Consider the following 17,988-nt stretch of genomic DNA (forward strand, 5'->3'; position numbering starts at 1 on the left):
TTACTCAGGCCCTGCTTGGACTTTACTTTTGGGTGGAACTTGTGATTTTGAAAGGATTACTTAAGGAATATTTGTGACGGGTCTTCTGATGTAAGTGAGAAAAATCCAAAACTAACCCAGTTAAGTTAAGAAAATAGGGGAGTGGGGCGCCTGGGTGGCTCGGTCGGTGAAGCGGCTGACTCTTGATTTCAGCCCAGGTCATAATCTCAGGGTCCTGGGATCGAGCCCCGCATTGAGTTCCATGCTCCACAGAGAGTCGGCTTGAGATGCTCTCTCTCCCTCTGCCCCTCCCCTCTGAGCGTGATCTATCTCTCTCTATCAAATAAATCAGTCTGTAAAAAATGACAGTGGGGTGGGGCATCTGGGTGGTGCAGTCAGTTAAGCATCTGACTCTTAATTTCAGCTCAGGTCATGATTCCAGTGTCATGAGATCAAGCTCTGATCGGGCTCCCTGCTCACTGGGGAGTCTGCTTAAGATTCTTCCTCTCTCTCTGCCCCTCCTGCACATGCGTGCTCTCTCTCTCATAAGTCAATCAATCAGTCTTTAGAAAATGGGGGAGTGGGAGCAGGATTTATTGTCTCACTGAAATGGGCAGATGCATGTGGACCCCTGAATCCGGGTATCAAACAGCACTGTCAGTCCTTCCCTCCAGATCTCTTTCTCCAGACCTTTCTATCTCTGACTCCCAGCTCTCCTTCCTGCTGTGGGTGTTAAGCCTTCCTCCAGAAAATGGGCCATCTCCATTTAGCTGTGAGGCCGCCTGCGGTGCCATCCTCATGCCATCCCAGCACAGCGATGCCTATGGCAATCGTCTTCCCTACTGCTCTGGCAGGAAGGTCATGGGGGGATTCTGATGGGGTCAGGAGCCCGCCCCCAGATCTGTCACTGTGGCCGGGACTTAGGGTCCCCTGATTGGCCCCTTTTGCCCCTGCTGGAGACTGGAATGGGACTGAGCCTGAGGCCTGTGGCTGCAGAGGCCGAACCCCAAAGGAAGGAGCTCACTGGTGAGATTGGCTACAGCACATCTCTGCAGCACCACTCACCCCGTCGTTAGCCTCAGCAGTCCTCTCCAGCCGTCTCCACATCTTCAGGATACAGGTCTGAGGTCAGAGCCATTTCTCCATCCCCGTTGGGACACACTTGGGCTTAATACTGAGACCGTCAGATGCTCGCAGAATTCAGGCTTGGTGTTTAAGTCTCTCAGAAACTCCTTGAGCATTTTCACCCAGAGAAGGGGGTCAGGGTTTTATAAAGGCTTTGGATATTTTCTTTTGGGCAGATAAGCTCCTAGGACCAAATAATTTTCATAAATGATGTAACTTTTCTAGTGGTTATCTATTCAGAACTTGAACCTAAGACCCCAATTTTAAGAGTAAGAATTATGTGTATTCAAAGTTGAGATTCCAAGGTTCTATTTACGAGGAACACTAGGTTAGGGACTACTTCGGGTAATGCTTGCTACCTGTGGGAGAAGTAGACACGCGCAAAGTCTTAGTGAGTTCGAGTCCGCCTGTGTGTGCCCTGGGCACTGCAGGTAGTTATAACGTGACCGTGGGGTGCAGGCATGTGAGCCAGGGGCAGAGTGGGTCACTCCCCCGAAGTGCACCTCAGGGTGGAAGCACACCTACCCCCTACTTTGTCTGCTGACCATCAGTGGCCACCGAAGGATATTATTACCTTGTGTGCCCTGGGCTGCTTAGCAAAGAGTTCTTTAAAATTCCATTTTATTTTTCTGGCTCAGGAAAACCAGGCTTTATGGAATAGCTAATAAGGCCAATCAGATAAGCAATAGGCATCTGCAGAAATTAAACTGAGCAGAAGCCGGGATTGTGTGGAATTTTAAAAATGTTTTCTTCTGGGCAACAAAATATTATATCCCTAAAATAATGTTTTCATAATAAAAATAAATTTCTGCCATTTTCCAACTGTGGCAATGTTGGTGAGTCTTTTCTGGGTTTGCTGTTTGCATACATTTGTATGTATGTTCCTCAGATAGTCTGAGGCTTGTAGAAGATTGCTTCATCCCAGCCTGTCTGCCCCAAGAGGACTTGTGTGCTTGCAGCCACATGTAACTTCACACCGCACAGAAAACCCTGACGAACAACCCCAGCTTTACCCGGTATTATACAGGCAATCTAGTAACCAGTAGGGGTGAGACACCAGATGTGGCATCTCCGGGGACATGAGTACCGGGGGGCTGCCAGAGATCTAGGGGACAAGGAATTCTGAAGTCAGATGAGAACCTGGCTCCTGGAACCTCCCAGTGAGGGCACAGCTCTCTTAGCGCAACTCAGGTCGGTTTGTGCTCGGTGCTAGAATAGACATTGGTTGTTCATCTGCTAGAATCTCAGACCATGATCTCTTGATGAATTGTATCGTTCCCAACCTAGTGTCATTGTCACTTCCAAGTAGTTCTTTTTTTGTTTTTCCATTTTTACATACTATCCTCATCCATGATCCCTACTTACTGATGCCTACTCTATCAGGCACTTTCATATGTTACAAACAATAGTTAGGAAACCTTGCACTTAGGCAAATCTGGCATCATTACCTCCATTTTGTAGGGGAGGACATCAGAGTTCAGGCTGTGTAAGTGTCTCACTTAAGGTCACTGAGCTAGCGAGAGGTGGAAGCTGGATTCCGTGTGGTCTGTGTGCTTCGTAAGGTCCAGGGCATTTCTACTGTGAGGGCAGCTTCCCTGTCTGTGTTGGCAGGGGGGCTATTCTCTGCCACGCTGACCTGAAGGGGCTCTAGTGACGGACGGAGATGGGGCTTCCTCTGGAGCTCTCCTGATCGCCTGTGCGCACACCGCTGCATCTGTATGGTTAGGGACCACCGCCCATAGCATGAGGAGGTAGAGACCTTACTGTTAGATATCCGGGCTTTGCTGGAATAATTGTGAAGTACGCTGTTGTTTAGGCTGTGCAGCACATGGGCTATAATTAATTAAATGGGCCACTTCCCACTGTGCTTGCTTTTAAATTGGTAATAGCTATGATGCCATACTTGTCACTTCGCGGAAAAAATATTTTTAAAAGAAATGGTGAAGATGACTATGACGGTGGCATTTAGCAGCCTACATGTGGCATTTCTTCCAAATATGGTCTTTGGGCCAGTTTTCAGAGGTGGGTGGGCTGCTGTGACCAGACCCCGAGCCCCTTCAGGAGAGCAGGCTCAGCAGATTCTCTTGCTGAGTTCCCTCACCTGGATCACAGGATGTTGACTGATTTCCAGGGGCAGCGCAGACGGGGATGCTACTGAATTGCAGGGAAGCATAAAACGGATCACTATATATTGGGAATTTAACACTCCCTGATGCCTAAAATTCTAAAAGTTAAAACTGCAGAATATCTTTGAATTTTTTTTTTCTAGTGGGAAGGATTTAAATAGGCTCAAATCTTTTTCCTCCCCTTAACTTAATTTTGGAGAGCTTGACTGGAGGACGTTTAACGGGACGCCCTTCTCTCCTCAATCCCACAACATCCAAGGGTTATTATACATTCACGAAGATTGGAGGACTCATCTGTCCTTGTTATTCCTTGATGTGCTTTTGGCCAAATAGCAGGAGTTAGGGGCTGTATATTGAATTCGTGCTAGTATAAAATTATTTAAGCTCATTCAAGAGTGGCCCATACAGTGAGTGTGTGAGCCAGTCTCCCCAGTCTGCCTCACCTTCCACCACAGATGCCAGAAAGAAGACACAGTACGGCTCCTCCCCAGCCCCCCAGCCTCACAACCATGCCGCTGCCCTCTCCTTTGATTCCCCTGGGAATTGTGCCCTTCGTCCCTGTTTACGGCAGTTCGATTAAGAAGCTCAGACCCCCAGGCCCTTCAACTCTCCCCTTGCCCCAGTCCCCAGTCTTTGCCTTGGGCTCTCTAGGTCTTTTTTACTGGACATTCTCTTTTCTCCTCTACTCCAGACAAAACCTGAGTCCCCGAGGACGCTGCCTCTTCTGCAGCCCTGTCCAGCCGGGGCCTCTGGGGTCTGGAGGTGAGAGAATTGTGCACTTCACTCCTCATCGCTATTTCCAGACCTTCTTCCTTTCCTCCCTAACACCCTCAGCTTGGAAACTCATCCCCTCAGACTCTACTTACCACTACTCCTCATAGTTACAGTCGCCTACCAGTGCCCCCTCAATCCTTGGTTATTTTAGCTGCTGGCTTATGGCCACTGTTGCCAGAACAACCCCTGTCTTCTTCTTTCTTGGTGGTTTCAGTATATACATATATGGTCCTTCCAACACTCTGTCTTCTCAGTTCCTTGAGCTTCTGTCTTTGGACTATCTTGTTCTCCACGACTGGCCCCTATAATCCTATTTTAGCTTAAACTGTAGTTCACTATTGTTAGTGGCAATAATGCAACTCTCTTCTAATCACAGTTTCTTGCATCCTACTCTCTGAGCACCACCATGCTCTTTCTTGAGGATTCTCTCCAATACCCCAATTCCATCAGTCCTTCAACCCCCTCAGAGCCTCTGATCCATTGATTCTACCACTTTCTCACTGTTCCACACCTTCTTATTTTCTTTTCTTCCCTCTTTCCACGGTACAATGGGCATAATCAGACCACTGCATATACTTTCATCTTCTTTGTTCTTAGGTTCGTCTTACTTCCTTGTCAAAACCACAACCTTGGCAAAATCTACTGTGGCTACTCTGTACCTGCCTCATGAAGTTAAACGTGGCTAGAGAAACTCACACACTCTGCTGACTGGGCTTCCTGCACAAACACAGAACACATATGTTACCTAGTCAGCCTTAATGCTGACTGGGCTTATTATGTTTCCCTAATGCACCGACTCTCCCATTGTCCTAGATAACTGTTTCATATCTGTTTTCCTCTCCTAAATTTCCCACTCCTCTTGCCTCATCCTTGTTCTCAGGTGATGATGTTAATGCTTATTATTTTCTATATCACCTAGAACATTCAAGCAATCAGAACAGAAATTCCACACATCCCCGACACCATATGTATCCACCTGCTTTCTCTGTCCCCATATATCCCATCTTCCTTCCTATTATTATAGATGACCCTTCCATGTCCTTTTGAAGGCAATATCCCCCTTCGTGTACAGTCTCACGCCTTCTGCCTCCCCCACCTCATGTTAGCATCTTATCCCTCCTTCCTTTATCATTGTTTTTCTTTCCATGAGATAATTTCTTGTGGAAATATGATATTTCTGTTACCTTAAAAATATCACTTCCTGGCTCTATGTCCCCATTTATTTTTCTGTTTCCATTGAAAGGAAACCTCTTTGAAAGAGTTATCTGTACTGCTGTTAACGCTTTCTTCACCTAGTTTCTGGGCACCACATTCTCTGAGTTTTTCTCCTTACTCATTGGCAGTTCCTACTCTGACTCCTTCCTGTTTAATTCCTCCTTATGTCCCCAAACTCCTAATATCAGTGTGCACCAGGGCTTGTCATTGGACCTCTTCTCTCTCCCTTTTTTTAAAAAGATTTTATTTATTTATTCGACAGAGATAGATACAGCCAGCGAGGGAGGGAACACAAGCATGGGGAGTGGGAGAGGAAGAAGCAGGCTCATAGCAGAAGAGCCTGATGTGGGGCTCAATCCCAGAACGCTGGGNAAAAAGATTTTATTTATTTATTCGACAGAGATAGATACAGCCAGCGAGGGAGGGAACACAAGCAGGGGGAGTGGGAGAGGAAGAAGCAGGCTCATAGCAGAGGAGCCTGATGCGGGGCTCAATCCCATAACGCCGNGAGCCTGATGTGGGGCTCAATCCCAGAACGCTGGGATCATGCCCTGAGCTGAAGGCAGACGCTCAACCGCTATGCCACCTAGGCGCCCCTCCATCAACAAAAGTCTTAATTTCAGATATGGGCTTTTAAATTCTAGAATATGTTTGGTTCTTTTTTAGATATTATCTAAAAATTTAAAAATTGTTTTCTATTGAATTTCTCTTTTTGTCCACTTGGCCTCCTTTTTTTTCTCTGTACTTTAACATATTCAAACCAACTGTTTTAATATCCTTGGCTGCTAACTTGAACATCTGGATCACTGGTTGGTTTGCCTCTATTGTCTGTATTTTCTGTTGATTACAAGTCACCTTATCCTGTTTCTTTTCATGTCTCATAATTTTTCACATGTGCTGGATGTTGTGTATTAAAGAACACTAGATACTAAAGTAGATATTATGTGCCCCAGGAGAGACCGTGCCCTTCCTGCTCTTAGGGTGGCTAGTGAGAGAAGAGCAGTTGTGGGTTGACTGGTGACCCTGCAAAAGATACAGCCACCTCTGTCTCCAGAACCAGTGTGGTGACCTTATTTGGGAAAAGGCTATTGCAGATATAATTAAGTGAAAGATCTTAAGATGAGATCATCCTAGATTTTCCCAGCTGAGTCCCAAATCCAATGACAAGTGTCCTTATAAGAGACAGAGAGAGGGGGCGCCTGGGTGGCACAGCGGTTAAGCGTCTGCCTTCGGTCCAGGGTGTGATCCCGGCATTATGGGATCGAGCCCCACATCAGGCTCTTCCGCTATGAGCCTGCTTCTTCCTCTCCCACTCCCCCTGCTTGTGTTCCCTCTCTCGCTGGCTGTCTCTATCTCTGTCGAATAAATAAATAAAATCTTAAAAAAAAAAAGAGAGAGACAGAGAGAGGACGCAGAGGAGAGTGGAGTGATGCAGTCCCAAGCCAAAGAATCCTGGCAACCACAGGACACTGGAAGAGGCAAGGGAGGATTTTCTCTTAGAGCTTTCAGAGGGAGCGCAGCCTCGCCAGCCCTTTGATTCCAGACTTCTGGCCTCTAGAACTGGAGAAAACACATTTCTTTCTTTTTTTTTAAAGCTACCAAGTTTGACTGAGGTAACTTGTTACAGCAGCTCTAGGAAACAAATTCAGGGACTGGTTACTTTGGTTAGGACCTGAACTGGGTCTGGAGCAGGCTGGCAGTTTAATTTTAGTTCATCTCTGGTTTCAAAAGTATTGAGAACGAGGACTCTCTTGTGGGCACTACAGACCCTCCCTCTACTGGTGGAGGACCAGGAGACCTCAAGAGATATCTCTCTCTCCAGCTCCTTCTCACAGCCTCTTGTGCCCTGGGCCCCCAGCAACACTCAGGCAGAAGAGAACCGCCTCCAGATCTGGGGCTCCTCTGGACTCCAGCTTGCCTTGGCCCCAGGGCTTCTCACAGCTCCAGCGCCTGATTCTTCCTCTGGCAGAATCCTGCCGCCTGTGTCGGGGTGCTCTCTGCTTCCCCAGGAAGCTGCTGAAGATTTCTGCTCACTTAGGAAGGGGCCCCACCCTTCCCGGTATTTAGAGCATTTAGGTCACATAACCAACTGAGCCACCCAAGCGCCCTTGGCTTTTATTTAAAATAAAATAGAAAAACTATCCCTAGGTGATTATTTTTTTATCTTACTTTTAAATCTTTTTTGGTCTTATTTTATTTAAATTCAATTAATTGACATATAGTGTATCATTAGCTTCAGATGTAGAGTTCGGTTATTCATCAGTTGCTCATCACATCCTGTGCCCTCCTTACTGCCTGTCACCCAGTTACCCCATCCCCCTCCCACCTCCCCTCCAACAACCCTCAGTTTCTTTCCTAGAGTTACGTCTCTTATGGTTTGTCTCCCTCTCTGATTTCATCTTATTTTATTTTTCCCTCCCTTCCCCTATGATTATATCTCTGTATGATACTTGTAATTTACATTACATTTAGCTATTGTGCATGCAAAGTTTTAGAGGGCAAAAGCCAGATTGTGAGTAGTTTTTGTTGTTATTGTTGTTGTTTTCTGTACCAAGAGGCCTTTGGGCAAGCAATATATTTCAACAGAAATAATTTAGACTTCTGATATTGAATTATGAGCAAAAATATAAGAAAACATGAGCAAACATGCTAATTACAAACATTCATTCTCCTCCATTGCTTGAAAGTTATTCACTGGCTTGTAGATTATTTCTTCTCCAGAAATTTAATCCATTTTCAGAATACATTTTTCTGGTTGAGATAATTACTCAGTTATACATGAAAAGAGAAGGCTCCTGCAGTCAACTGGATGAATTACCTGTTTCACAGAGTACAGCACATGTAAATATGGGCAATTTATAGAGAATTTTAAATTCATAACAGTTTTGAGCTCCATCTCCTTGTTCTTTAGAAGCAATATACATTTATTTTAATGACCTGGTGTAGTGCATAGGACATGAATATAATCAGTACATAAATGAAACCTACTGAACATAGATATTATTTTTGAAATAGAGCCAAGATCTTCATTTATTTTGATTTGACCTTTTAGATGAAATCCTTTGAATTGAGTAATGTTGGAGTAAATTACAAGACTTTTTTTTTTGTAAAAAGAGACTAAATAAATCATTAAAAATGACACCTCAAGTATATTTGCTAAAAATAAGCATCTAGGTCTTACAAGCATTTACGCGGAGTGTGAATAGGCAGTTAGGCTGTTTTCACCCACGTCATTGGTAACCCTGGTTGGAGCAGAGAAAACAAACATTATTGATGCCAAGATGTCTAGAATCATTTCTTGTCTGCCTCTGGCCCCTGTCCCCACACGTTTGGGCTATGGCACCCCACATAGCAGCTTCCTCTTTGAGGGTTTAAACTCCAGGACCATAGTCTCTGAGTGGAGTTTTCTCTCTGTTTAGCTGTCCCCACTGCTTCGTGCTCTGTTGTCTCATCCAGACCCCAGGGCCCCAAGCTCCCCTTCTCCAGCATCCAGGTCTGCCAGACTCCCCTGGGCTTTCCATCCGGAGCGACTGCAAGTGCACCACGTGGAGATACGACTGTGTGTACCCTGCTCTTCTTTGGGCCTTTACTGACTATAGGAAACAAACAACAACTGAAAGAATAGTGCCTGTGTCAATTATAATTTGCTATCCCAACTTGCCTTTCCAGTCTTGTACCGCCCCCACCTCAACTGATGACCTTGCCTCGGGTTTGCCCTAGCAACTAAAAGCCACCTTGTGTTTATTCCTCAAGTTCTCGTCCCTCTGGGTTTGCTCTACTTAACCTGTCTCACATGCCTCAGAGTCCCTTTTCTGAGACTGTCCCAGTTGTTTATCCCTTTCCACCCTCTCTCTTCATTCCCATCCGTAGTCACTCTGGGCAGGGTCTTCCTTATTAACACAGGATCAAATTTCTGAGGTCCTTCCTCTGGAAGGAGCTCAGCTGCTGTCCTTACTGTTGCTGTCAGAACAATTCAGAGTGTGGGTTACATTTGTTTTCCTTCTTCCCACTTACTCACTCTTCAGATTGAGCCAGGCAAGACTGTCACCTTGCAGCCCTTGCTGTTGCTAACCATAGGGGTTGTAAATCCTTGTTGTGCTTTTCTGGGGCCTTGGCATAGCTCACCATACCTGCCTTTTTGAAACAGCCTTCCCTCGGCTTCTTCCTCATCATTCTGGCTTCTTGTTCTAAGGGTTCTTTATTGCTTCTTATTGCTCTGCCAACTTTTAAATAGAATTCCTCAAGATGTCTTTGTAGACATGTAACAGTCAAGGTCCTGCTGGAAGCAGACGGCACATCATACACTTTTTTGTTTATTTTGCACACCCTTTAATAAAGGGTTATTTATGACGTTTGGGGCAGGGTTGAGAGAAAGCAGTGAGGAGTGGGATGGGGCAGAGCTGGAGCTGCAGGAGAGGGTCCCAGGCCAGGGACATGGCCTTTGGGGAGGGAGCAGCCCTGCCAAGCTGCCTTCCAGCAGAGAAGGAGGCCTAGGGTTAAACCCCCAACTCTGTCTCTGCCTGTCTTCCTAAACTCTGCTAACACTTCTCATTGACCAAAACCCAACAGAAACTGGGGCGGGGGGAAGGATATTGATGCCATTGCCATCCATAAAGGGTAGTCTCCTCTGCACGATGTGGATCTAGAGGGAAGAAGAGAGAATATTTCATCTAGTACTCCTTCTTTCTCTGTCCGTTTCTCATTTTGTTTTTTCTTTTTTTAAAGATTTTATTTATTTTGGGGCGCCTGGGTGGCGCAGTCATTAAGCATCTGCCTTTGGCTCAGGACATGATCCCAGCGTTCTGGGATCGAGCCCCACATCAGGCTCTTCTGCTGGGAGCCTGCTTCTTCCTCTCCCACTCCCTGTGCTTGTGTTCCCTCTCTCGCTGGCTGTTTCTCTCTGTCAAATTAATAAATAAAATCTTTAAAAAAAAAGGATTTTATTTATTTGACAGATAGAGAGAGCCAGCGAGAGAGGGAACATAGGCGGGGGAGTGGGAGAGGAAGAAGCAGGCTCCCAGCAGAGGAGCCTGATGTGGGACTCGATCCCAGGACTCCAGGATCATGCCCTGAGCCAAAGGCAGACGCTTAATGACTGAGCCACCCAGGTGCCCCTCACTTTTGTTTTTTCTGGCAGCACATATATGCCCATAGCTTCACCGGCCACCTCTATGCTTATCACTCCTGAGTCTGTGCCTTATCTTTCTCAACCAAGATCTAGGAACTAATTTCATTTGTCTGCAAGACGTTTGCACTTGAATATGCTAGGCACTCAAATTTAATATGATCGAAATGGAATTCATTACGCTCCCCCATCAACAAAATTAAATCAAACAAAACAAAAATCAAAACCTTTTTTCTGTATTCCTTATTCAGTAATGGCACAGCCCCCAGTTGCCAATATTAAAATCTGTTTTTATTTTTGTCAAAGTTACACTTATGCAAAGTGCCAAAAGCAGTTCTAACAAGTTTTATTATAAAATAGTTGTCCCAAGACCACCTTCTCCCACATTTTCCCCAGTGCAGAGACAACTGCTTTGTTAATTTTAGCTAGTCGTTAGAGCATTTATCCCTGGGACTCTAAACATAGGCTTGTTTTGCAACTTCTTGACTTTTATGTGGGGTTCTCACTCTAGATGGAGCTCTCTTTCCTCCTGCTTCCTGGCCATGCACACTCTTCACTCTACTCATGCTCTCTGTGTAGACAAACCATAATTTTAGCTAGAAACAAAAATTTTTGTTTACCTACAGCACATCCAGTCACTGTAACCCAGAGAAACATTTGTTCACTTTTGTTTCTAAAGAATAAACTGCCTAAAAACGTGTCAGTCACTTTCACATGTTTCAATGTCATTTTACTTGAAAGGAAAAAAAATGTTGGTAGTTCAGAAGATAGATCTGTAAAATAAATAGATGGATCAGTAGGTTTTGGTTAAGCTTAAATAGATCCTTTAGATGTATTTGTTCAGGAATGTTTACATAATTTGAACGAGCATATTTGAATCTGCACATTTGCTTATTTATTCATTTGTCCAACAAACAGAGTGTTAAAATGCTTCAACAAAAAAATTAGATATACCTCCAGTTTCCAGTTCTGCAGGTAGAGAGTTTGGAAGTTGCCACTCTGTCCTAACAACAAGTAAAAAGCTGAACAGACGAGAAAATCAACAACTCTTCTTGGATCTGAAATTGAGGGGAGGATGAAGGGCAAACTGTTGCCCTGAGATTGGAGAGATGGCAAGTGAGTAAAGGGAGTCATGACCTCCTGGAACAGAAGGAAAACCTGAACTGGAACTGATGAATTGCTGGAGGCTCTGTGTGGACAACTCAGAATTAAAAACACCAGGGGACCTGGTCATGGGGGCCCCCCACAGTATTGTGAAATTTACCTCTAGGAGCTTGATCAGGTTCTAATAGGAGCTCAATTACAGTAAATATTGGATACAAATCCTCTCATACATCCAGCAGTGGGAGGGAAAAGAAACCATTTTGAAATAGGCCAGAGCACTCTGTTCCTAGGAAGGCCTGTCCTCAGGGGAAACCAGAGCCTAACTTCCTGGGGTATTACCAGAGCCTCCTTGACTTGAGGGAAGGGAAATACCTAACTCTAGCCTGCTCTAACCATCCAGTTTCACCTGAGGGAGGAGAACAAAACTGAGAAACACTTGTGAAGTTCACAGTCCAAAGGCTTTCTAAAAAACAGACCTAATCACAATTCTCTAGGATGCATCCCTCCCCCCACACTTCACCACCACATTAGTAAAGGCTTGTTTATAGTTGTTCCTTTTACGTGATACATCATGTCTATCAAGAAAACAATTATAAGGCATACCAAAAGGCAAAAAAAAAAATTTTTTTTAAGAGACAGAGCAAGCATTAGAACAAGACACAGCAGGGGTGTGAGAATTATCAGACTGGAAATTGAAAACAACTATGATTAATATGCTAAGCGTTCTAATGGATAAAGTTCACAGCACCCAAGAATAGAAGGGCAATATAAGCAGAGAGATGGAAATCCTAAGAAAGAACTAAAAAGAAATGCTGGAGATAAAAAACACTGTGGAAAAAATGTAGAATGCCTTTGATGTGGTTCTCAGACTGGTCATTGCTGAGGAAAGTATCTCTGAGCTAGAAGATGTCTCAATAGAAATTTCTAAAACTGGAAAGTGAAGAGAACAAAGGAAAAAACAACAGAATATCCAAGGACTGTGGGACAACTACAAAAGGAGTAACATATATGTAATGAGAATACCAGAAGGAGAAAAAAGGGAGAAAGAAACAGCAGAAATATTTGAAAAATAAGGATTGAGAATTTCCCCAAATTAACACCAAACCACATATTGAGGAAACATAGAGAACACCATGCTTGATGAGTTCCAAAGAATTACACTGAAGTGTATCGTCTTGAAAACTATAGAATATCAAAGATAAAGTCCTAAAAGATGCCAGGGAAGGGGGATGCCATACCAATAGAGGAACCAAGGTGAGGATTACTTCTGTCTTCTCCTCAGAAGCCATGCAAGCAGGAAGAGAATGGAGTGAAATATTTAAAGTGTTGAGAGAAAAAAACCCACCAACCTAGAATTCTGTACCCTGCATAATTATCCTAAAAAAAGTGAAGAAAAAGTAAAGACTTTCCCAGACAAACAAAAATTGAAGGAATTTGTTGCCAGTAAGTCTACCTTGCAAGAATATTAGAAGAAATTCTTTAGAGAGAAGGAAAATGAAATAGGAAGAAACTTGGCTCTACATACAGAAAGAAAGAGCATTGAAGGGGGGCGCCTGGGTGGCACAGTGGTTAAGTGTCTGCCTTCGGCTCAGGGTGTGATCCCGGCGTTATGGGATCGAGCCCCACATCAGGCTCCTCCGCTATGAGCCTGCTTCTTCCTCTCCCACTCCCCCTGCTTGTGTTCCCTCTCACTGGCTGTCTCTATCTCTGTCGAATAAATAAATAAAATCTTTAAAAAAAAAAAAAAAGAGCATTGAAGGAATAAGTGAAGAGAAAGTAAAAACTTTTATTTTTATTCTTAATTGATCTAACAAATTACAGTTTGTTCAAATAATAAGAGCACCAATGTTTCCATTATATTTATTTATATATATTTATGTATATGTTTATATATATGTATATATGTTTATGTATGCTTATATACGTTCACTGAATGACAGCAATGATATCAGAGACAGGAGAAAGGAATTAATATTATTTTGTTATTATAAGGTACTCACATTACTAGTGAAATGGTATGGTATTATTTGAAAGTGGGCTCAATTAGCTGTAAATGTATATTGTAAACAGTAGGTCAACCAGTAAAAGAAGTTAAAGTATAATTTATATGTTAATAAAGGAGAAAAGAGATTCCTAAAATACTCATTCAGAACCATGAAAGCAGAAAAAAAGTGGAAGACAAAGTGGAAGACAAAAATGGAAACAAAGAAAAAGGACAGTAATATAAAACAATAGTGAATAATGGTAGATATTAATCCAACTATATTGGTAATTATTTTGAATGTCAGTGGTCTGAATGAACCAGCTAAGACAAAGATTGCCAGAGTGTATAAAAATCCATGACCCAACTGTATGTTATCTCCAAGGAACCCACTTTAAATATAAAGATACATATAGATGAAAATTAAATGGATGGAGAAAAATATACCATGCTAACATAGTGGGAAAAAATTGCAAGCAGAACTGACCTCAAAGTAAGGGAAGTCATTATGGATAAAGGAGGTTGTTAAATAATGATAAAGCAGTCAGTTCTCCAAGAAAACACAATAATTCTTAATGTGTATGCACCTTAGAACAGATCATCAAACTACATGAGGCAAAAACGGATAGACCTGCAAAGAGAAATAGATGAATCACTATCACAGTGATGGATATTTGAAGATAGCTGGATAGTTGGAGACCTCAGCAAGGTCCCAGCTCTAAGAAATGGACAGATCCAGCAGGCAGAAAATCAGTAAGGATCTAGTTGAACTCAATAAAACCATCAATCAACTGTATAGACTTCCATCCAACAACAGCAGAATACACATTCTTCTCAAACGTACATGGAACATTCACCAAGACTAACTGCATTCTGACCCATATAACACACCTTAACAGATTTTTAAAAATACATAAAACATACAATGTCTGCCCTCAGACCACAATGGAATTAAACTAAAAATCAAAAACAGAAGGATAACTGGAAAACCCCAAAATACATGGAGATTAAATAACACATTCTAAGTAACACATGGTTCAAAGAAGAAATCTCCAGAAAACTTAAAACAAATATTTTGAACTAAATATAAATGAAAATATTGTTATCAAAATCAGTGGGATGCAGCAAAAGCAGTGTTTAGAGGGAAATTTATAGCATTGAACGCATATGTCAGAAAATAAGAAAGCTCTAAACTAATCAGTAATCTAAATTTCTACCTTAGGAAACTAGAGAGAGAAGAGTAAATCAAATCTGAAGTAGTAGAAGAAAAGAAATAAGAAGCATTAGAGCAAAAGTCAGTGAAATTGAAAACAGGAAATCAGTGGAGATCCAGGAAGCCAAAGCCTGGTTCTTTGAGATCAGTAAAACTAATAACCCTCTAACCAGGCTAAGAAAAAAATAGAGAGAACGCCAATTACATCAGAAACCAAAGAGGGGACATCACTACTGATCCCATGGATGTTGGAAGGGTAATAAAGGAATACCGTAAGCAACTCTGTCCATAAATTTGATAACCTAGGTGAAGTGGACCTATTATTTAAAAGACATAGTCTGCCAAAACACACACACAAAGACATAGACAATCTGAATAGGCCTCTGTCTGTTCAGAAATTGAGTCAAAAATTAATAATCTCCCCAAAGAGAAAGCACCAGGCCCAGATGGTTTAACTGGTGAATTCTATCAAATATTTGGGGAAGAATTTATACCAATCCTCTATAATATTTTTTAGAGGATAGAAGGAGAGGAAATATTTTCTAACTCATTCTGTGAGCCAGCATTAACCCTGAATTCAAAGCCACACAAAAATATTACTAGAAAAGGAAACTGTAGACCACTATCTGCCATGAACATGGATACAAATATCCTCAACAAAATATTAGCACATCGAATCCAGAAACATATAAAATGAATTATACACCATGACCAATTAGGGTTTATGCATGATAGGCAAGGCTGGCTCAATATTCAAAAATTAATTAATCCATCATATCAACAGGCTAAAAAAAATCACATAATCATGTCAATACATGCAAAAAAAGCATTTGACAAAACCCAGCATCCATTCATGATAAAAACTCTCCTTTATGCAAGTAATTTAGAACTTTCTACTAGTAAAATTGTTGTATTAATAAATTATAAGAATTGATAGAAAAAATATGTAACCTACCCATGGCATCAGAAATTTAGAAATAGTGCTCATGATACATTCAGTTCATAAGTACTGCTGAAAATTTGTGTTTTTGTTGATACCACCCATGTAGATATGCTGTAGTTGCAAAATTATTATTTATGCCTTATATCACATTGTCCATTGTGTTATTCAATGTTCCATATATAAATGTCTGTACAGTAAATTCCATTCAGTGAAAATTTGGGGACTTTAGACTAACTGGTGTGTTTTTTTCATATTATAATCAGAATTGTGTAATATTTCCCCTTTGCCATTGTTTTTTTAGGGGAGGGATTATTTATTTATAGCAATAATCCTTAGAGTACCAAGGGTAATTCTGTGTTTTGGCTTACCTGGGATAGTCTGGGATTTTGCCTGTTGTAATTGTGTCCTCAATAGTGCTCCCTCTTACACTTTAAAATATCCCATTTGGACAATAAATTATGTGTTCCCTCAAAATATAACCAGCTCTTCTTTTTCACATGCCTTATGTCCTGCTGTTCATATTTAGAAATACTACCTTCTGTTAATGTAAGCAGCTAAAGTCCTTTTTGTGTTGGTGGTTTGTAAATAATGAGTATGAATAATTTGTGATTTAGTAGAAAAACATTGATGATTTGATACCAGATCCAAAGGGGAAATTTGGAATGTCAAGACAAATGGAGAGTGCATGTTGAAACAGTGTCCGCTGTGAGGACCAGTGTCCTGAGCACAAGAGGAGGGGAGCACAGCCTGGTGAATAACCAGAAAGAAAATGGCCTTTATATTCACCGTGGATGGTAGCATATGTCGTTTCTGTGATTAACACATTTTAAATCTTACAACAGAGCTTATAAAGGTATTTATGTTAGTTATCACCATAAACTGATTTTTGAGAGTGTGTCCTCACACTGCTTATGAAGGAGGTTTTTCTTCCCAAGATATTAACCACAGACATGGGGCTGTGGAGCCCTGAATGTGGCCATTATTATGCCTAACTCTGATGAAATATTTAGATTTCTCGACAAGAATTAAAGCCCCAGGGATTCTATTGGAAATTGGGCATTTTTATTTCTTGTGGGAATCTTATGGGGAAAATATATTTTATGGGAAAAACGAATTATGTTTGTTATAACAGTAACCATAGAAATAGAGAAATGGAAACTTATGTAGACATATTTATCACAGTTGAATGTCCTCTGCACTAGGCCTTCAACCAGATCCCTCTTGGGCTGGTTGTTTTACAGAATTAAAAAAGATTTGTGACTGTTTTAAAAAATAAGTTATTCTTCATTACTTTGGATGTAACTGTGAGTTTAATGGGAAGTTCAGTTGATTAACAACCGTTGCCATGGGGATACCCTAAGGAAGCATTTTTAAAAGTTTTATCCAAAAACCACCTTGAGCAGATAATCTAGGATGTGTGGTTAAAAAAATACAATTTCTAGGCATCATTCCTGACATCCCCCACCCCCTGAATTAGAGTTCTGGTAGGGCAGGAGATAGTTGGTATTTTGCTTACTAAATTTTGAAAACCAGCATCCAAGAAATATGCTGAATTTGGGTTGTGTCCTTAAAAAATGAAATGTATTTTAGAATAGCTATTGTGAAGCTGTTAATTTTTCAATTTAATGATTACATGTCTTTCTTTATAATACTTACTGTAGGAATGAACTACAAGGAAGATGGAAGCAATTGTATTTCTGAAAGAGCAGATGGGTTTAGGGAGAGGTTAGCAGGGAAAGGGAATTGAGGTGATTTACCAAGAGTGGGTGTGGAAGCTCTGGAAAGGAATAGATGTAGGGGCCGCCAGTTCCAACACTACTGAAGAGCGATTCAGGCTCATGGCCTGGGAGGGGGCGGTTTCACATCACAATCAATGATTTGGAAATGCTGGGCACATTTCCTGATCCCTATGTATCTCATCAGCTTCTGATGTAAAATAGAGATAGTAATGTGTGAGAATAATTTTAAGTCTTACACTTATCTATTACAATTCCTTTTCTTCATGTTCCCGTCCCCTCTGTTGTTGCCTGGATAGACCGTGAGCGGATTGGCTCAGTGCAGAATTAATGATGAATGTGCAAAGGTATAGGTAGCTCCGACTGCAGCCCTGTGTTATTCCACGGTATTTTGTTGTCATTAGGAAAATTCCTTTTTATACTTTAAGAAATGTAATTTAACTCTGTCACAATAGATTCTTAGGTATAGTAGTCCCACATATCCTCACAATTTGCATTCTTGTATGGTTCTCTCAATAAACTGTTCTCAGCTCAAGTCTGGTTTTGCCGTTTACTAGTGGTGGGATCTTGGCAAACCTCTTCAAAGGCTCTTTTCCAGAATCTATGAAAACAACATATTTTAGACATTAAGTGATAATGTATGTATTTTACAGCTGTGTCCGGAATA

At 41.8% G+C, this 17,988-nt stretch overlaps 1 protein-coding gene across 4 annotated transcripts in view; it reads left to right on the forward strand.

Annotated features, from left to right (window-relative positions):
• Window positions 1–17,988, forward strand: part of L3MBTL4 (L3MBTL histone methyl-lysine binding protein 4) — a 375,657-nt gene that overhangs the window by 211,361 nt on the left and 146,308 nt on the right. The gene's annotated exons all lie outside the window — the stretch shown is intronic.

This window comes from Ailuropoda melanoleuca, chromosome 14 (assembly GCF_002007445.2).
Source record: "Ailuropoda melanoleuca isolate Jingjing chromosome 14, ASM200744v2, whole genome shotgun sequence".
Lineage (NCBI taxonomy): Eukaryota > Metazoa > Chordata > Mammalia > Carnivora > Ursidae > Ailuropoda > Ailuropoda melanoleuca.